Source organism: Empidonax traillii, unplaced genomic scaffold (genome assembly GCF_003031625.1).
Source record: "Empidonax traillii isolate 1590-97213 ecotype Southwest subspecies unplaced genomic scaffold, ASM303162v1 scaffold543:size1229247, whole genome shotgun sequence".
In the NCBI taxonomy this organism is placed as follows: Eukaryota; Metazoa; Chordata; class Aves; order Passeriformes; family Tyrannidae; genus Empidonax; species Empidonax traillii.
This window is the reverse complement of record NW_020955736.1, coordinates 994,351-1,000,354: the sequence shown is the minus strand read 5'-3', so window position 1 is coordinate 1,000,354 and position 6,004 is coordinate 994,351.

The window sequence follows — 6,004 nt, the reverse complement described above, 5'->3', positions numbered from 1 at the left end:
GCTCCGGGCGGGGCGGGCACAGCTCAGCCCCGCCCCGGCGGGGGGAGCCGGAGGGTCCGTAGGGATCGGCGGGGATCCGCACCTGGTGTGCGGGGAATCGCGGCGTCCCCCGGGGAGAGGCAGGGCTCGTGGTCCGAATGGGCCGGACCCCCCGCGCTGCTGCGGCGTTATCCGGGCGGGACCTGGCGCAGCACCGGTATAGCTCTGTCCCGACAACAAAGGACGCGGTCCGTGTGTCTGTCTGTCGCACACCCGCAATAGCGGGGGGTGGTCCCGGTGTCCGGGCACTCGCAGCGGCCCCCACGCTTTGTCCGAGCAGCCGCACGCGCGGCCCTTTGGAGAGCGGGAATGTCCCGGTGAGCGGCGGGCGCTAATTAAGGGCGAGTGTTGACACGTGAAAAAGCAGCTCAGCCGAGGCTTCGCACCGAGGACAAAAGAGCGGCGCGGTGGCTGGGAAGCAGAGCCTCTCGAGGGTGAATTAAACATGGGAAATGGGATGGGATCCTTATGGAGGCAGGAATGGTTTAGCGGAGTTCGCTGCCCTGTACTGGGCCTTGGAGAAGCCGCTCTCTGCGGGACGGTGGAGCCAGGAGCTATCCAAGGGCAGCCAGAGGCCAACACCTGGAAAAACACGGAGCAGAGTAAATGCATCGCCTGCACCTGCGTGCTGTTTAATAAGAGTTGGGTTACCCCCTCCCCCCAATAATTAGCGATGCACTATAAAACATTTAAAATTAACCTAAATTGAACAGCCACAACTAGCTAATTCATATTAATTAATGGGAAATCCACTGCGAATTTGCAAGTGCGATCAAAGGTAATTCTAAAGGCAGAGGTAATACTTCATTGAGTGTCATTCTCACGTGGGACACGTTTCTGCAACCCCTTAATCACAACAATTAAAATGACATTATTCAGAAACGTTAAAATAAGATCCTTAGTCTCAAAGTTCAGTTATGGTGAGTAACAGAAGTAAAATCTGACACTTGACAGCTATAATTTCTTCATCTTTGTAATGTACGTCACAATGCACTAAACCTTTTGAAGGCAGTTTGGATTAATTGTTAAGTTTTAACTGGATGAGTTATAATTACAGCTCCTACATCTGAATCTTCAGGGAAAATAGTAAGAAATTTGGCTTTTGTTTTGGTGTAAAATATGTAGAGTCTTATATTTCAAAATACGGATTGCTGAGATTCTGTTCTCCCTGGTTTTGTTTAATGCCTAAAATACTTTGACATTTTTAAATAGAAGGTACTTCTTTGTTACAAGGGTTACTGATTCCATTAAATGAGGTTTTATATATTTAGAGCTTAAGCCATGAATATTGTAGCGCTGCTGAAAAGTTCAAGGAATTAACAAAACCCTAGCTAAACCATCAGAGGGTTGTTTTGCAATGCTGGACTGTTTTACATTTTCTTTCAATATTTCAAGTAAACTGACTCCATTTCATTAAACACATAAGCTCAGTAATGTGCTTAACCCTTCCCTCAGGGCCGTTTCTGCAACAATATTACAGACCCAAAGGTAAGAGTAGAAGGAGGCAAGATTGGACTTACCTGGTGTAATGGTGGAGGCGTCCTAGCTGCTATCACGTATTCATTTAGAAGATTAGGTCTATTACTGGAAATCAGGGTACAGCTGGAGACATGCTGACCCACTACAATAGTAATTGGTGTCCTAGTGAATTCAGTGGTTTCCTAAAAGCTCTTATAAATACAGCTGTTCTCCCTCATGACTGAAACTACTGAGACAGAAAAATCTTAAGGAGTAAGAAAAATCATAAGTAAGATCTTCAACTCTCATATAACGTAAAAAATATTTTTTTCTTAAAAGCTGGAAATTTTCAAGAATGTTGTTACAATCAAGACATCACTGAAATGCTTTTAGACTCTGTGTGTTTCGTACAGCTTATTCTCTGGCAGTACACGAGATGAACAGAAGCAAATGGTCCTTTTCTTGCCGTGTGGTGAATAGAAGCAAACAGCCCAGACTGTGTCTGCTGAAAAACCTCTAACAGGGTATTCATGAGATGAATACAACCATCTCATGCCCCTTTGTCAGGAGAGATCAGATGCACTGGCGTGGAAGACAGTGACAGCCCCTGAACTTGTTTTATAATGTAGGAGTGAATCTCAGTGTTGACAAAGTAAAGCAGGGTTTTAGCTGTCACTGCCTGTCCCATCAAGGTCGTGGAAGAACCAGCACACACAGGGTGTCTAAAAATGAGCAGAAAATTAATTTTGAAGGGATATTTTTAAACCATGCATTTAACAAGGTTAACCCGTGCCAGAGGATACCGTCAGCTACCTATAATTAAACATCAGCACATCAGCTGTATTGATTGACCTTAACTTGAGATAGCAGTTGTTGCCTGAAGCCTTTTGTAAGTGTGTGAACACAGAGCTGGAACAGACTGGGAGGGAACTGGGACTGCAAAATAAATGGGAGAACAGGATGTGGTTATTCTGTACTTGGCTATTCCACTGACAAAGGCAGCACGTTCCTCTGCACCGTGTCTTTTTTCCTACATGTTCCTTGAAGGAATGTTAAACTCTCCATGCTACCACACAGGGAGAAATAGCTTAAGGAACTGATGGTTATGGGAAGTCAGCTGTGCAGTGGAAAAGCAAGTCACTGGAAACGTTGGATGAATCAGCAGTCTTGATGAGGGTGTCACCCTCATGCATTGTAAGGAGTATCCACACATATTGCTGGACTCTTGTACTGTAAATCCACAAGAAAACTGAATATAGCTTCAATTTTAAAAGCAGTGTAGAACACATAAAACCATGAAAAATTCAAGGTAGCCTGAGCAAGTGTTTGTACCAGATAACACACAATGGGAAATAACATATCACGTGAATTCTCAAAGACACTCTTAAGTGAAACTACAATGATGATATGGTGGTGTAGTTTATGAGCTCCTTCTTGGATCTGTAACAAGGAAACATACTTTGAAAGCTAAGATTGTGTGTGAGGACTAGGGAGATTTATGAGCCAATAATGTTTCTGATGGACTTGCCATGTGATCCTAATCAAGCCATTCTGCATTCTTATGGTAGTAAAGCTTATCTACACATGTGTTCATAAATGCCTATTTTTATTGTAAGCATTTTAGGACAGAGTCTGGTTTTTACTACAAAGCTATACATCACCCAGCATAGTAACAGGCCGGCGGTGCTACTTTCATATGATTAATGATTATAAGCACCAAAGTGAGATGATTTTGCCATTTTTGTCCAAGATGGAAGTAATTTACAGCCTGGATGATAGTGAAAAACAGACCCTGCAGATGCCTGGCTGCAATATCATCAGCCTGTGAGTTTCACACAATTATTATTATTAGAAAAACTATCCATTGTAATCGTAGCTCAATGGGAAATATGTTATGAAGGCTAATGGCCAGATGTGATGGGAAGATAATTTTGAAATATTAGGAAGTAAGTTTTACCACTCCTATTTAATGTTATCTAAGAAACCTACTCTCTGATCTCGCTTCAAGTTACACTGATGTTATCTAGTGTGGAAAACAATCTTCAGATAGCTGTGCTGATAATGGGGCTGAACATTATTTAATTTTAAACATAACTCTTATCCATTTTTAAATTATAGTGGTAGTCTTCAAATAATGAGACATCTTTAATAACAGCAAAATGCCTGTAATGTGCAGTGAGTGTTAGCACCTTCTGTGGTGAAGTTCAAGGTAGTACCAATCCTGACGACTGGACACTGCTTGCTTGATGTTTCCAAACTTACATCCCATAGGCATATGTTAATAATGGACAATTCTCAAAAGAACAAGCACACAATCTTAATTTCCTAACACATCCCTCAGGGAAAGGCTCAGAGCAGGTTTACAAAAGCAAAATCTCTTGTGAATCTTTTTTTATTTCGAGATTCAACTGAAACCAGGAGGAGTTGACAGCATGATTGAGAGGCACACATATGAGCTTATAAATAGAGGCCTGAAAAGATGATTTGATTTCCATTCTCTGGAATGTTACAGCTATTCAGAGATATTGCAAAGTAATCTCTGGTAAATTGCCAATGATTGAAGTAAATGGTAACTCACTGAATAGAGCCTTCTGGTCCTTACTAGTCTGAAACTCGCTACAAAAGTTCTGAATAAGGGATGAAGGACTTTTTCTTTTGTTGTAAGTGATTCCTGATTTCCTTCTAGAATAGGGGCGTGACAACAAAGTCTTCCATCTCCAAATATTTCTTGTGTCATTAAATAACACTGATGGAGCAAACAAGGCTTTTCATCCTGAGTAATTTTTTAACGTGTTTTTACTTCAGTGTCCCAATATGACTTATGCCACAAGTCTTTTTTAATGGCAAGGGACTCTTGCTCAAGCACTTTTTCATATTTTTCCAGTTTTCCAGTGGTGTACCTGCCATAGCAGATGTTGTGACTTCTTCTTAATACTTGTTTCAGGTATCGTAATCTCTTTTGTGAACAACTGAATGTTGAACACTTCTGTAAGCTTCAGCATTCATTATAAATTGGTTTCATTTGAAATATGGTCCTTCCCAATAACATTTATTTGCAGAAGGTTTTAGACATCTGTCTGTAAGACTAAACTACAAATCTTGAAATTGAATCTTACTGGGAATGAGCTCTACAATTTTTTTTTTTTTACATAATACTAGTGGAGTATGGCTTCAGTTCTTCTCCCCTTCCTTTTTTCCATGTCTTTCACTGGTCAGAGTTCTTACTTTTTTTCCCCCCTAAGCTTTTCCTGCATGTAGAGTGCTAAGGGGAGTCTAAATAGGCTTTTAATGCTGTTCTGTCTTCATATGACACTTGAACCAACAACAGAGATAAAAAATGGGAACAAGTAAATTCTTGGATTAGTGAAATTACTCTAAATCCCTTCCTACAGTAATTCATCTTTCATTGTAAAATCACATTTAAATCTCTAAGTATGTGTGATGTATTAATCCTATGTTAACATGTTCTCTGCACTAAAAAAAAAATCCAATCAAAGCTACCGAGCAAACCTTGTAACTTATGATTGATTTATTTATATTGTCAGTACTAAAATTGATGATGGGGCTTACATGGGAGCTACAGAGCTGTAAGCTGAGTCAAAATAACCAGCCACACCTTCTGAGAGGAACAAGGCAACTAAGAAACCTGAAAATAAAACCATCTGTGAAAAACAACCCAGGGAGCAAACATCCAAAATGAAGCGTGTCTTTCCGTGTTCCCTACCATGCTAACATAATGGGAATGAAGCACTACAAATGTTCAAAGCAGTGAGCAGGGATTTTTAACTACATCAATCCCTCTACAGGAGTAGTCCCTCCAGCATCATAAAGAGGGCTCTCTGGGTATGGCTCACAGGAATGAGATCACAACACTAAAATAAAGAGGAAAAAAAGGACACAGCTGTGGTATAAATATTTAGCAAATGTAAAAAAAATAGCTTTTAAATTGAGTACTTTCTGTTGCTTCGAGCAGATCTGGGTGAGCACCCAGGAAAATCAATTTGCTCGCATAACAGCCAAGTTTATTTTACTTTTTTAAAGTCATCAGTGTTCATGAGAGGAGGAGTGCTGGTTTGAATCATGGCATGTTGCAAGCAGATGTTATGCAAGCTTCCTCAAACATCCCTGCCAATGACTGCAATCCTGAGTTATGACATTCACCGTAACTGCTGCAGTCTGGGCCCTTTTTTGGGCCACTCATCTGTTGGTTTTCCCAAACTGGGGATGATATTTTTGTGATGAATACAAAAACTTGAAGAAGAGCAACAAACTTTTTGTTTCCAGGCCAAGAGAATTTGAGAACCATGTCTGAGTTTCATGGCCTATCAGTAATACCGGATAGAAATGGAAAAGTACATTATTTGTTGTTATATATATAATTGAGATACTCTTATCAAACATATCTCCTGGTTCATTCCTACCCCGTGAATGGTAAGGAGCAGTCTTTTGTGGTTCCTTCTGTTCCTTCTTTTGGAGGATGAAAGGAGGTGATTTCCAAACACCATTT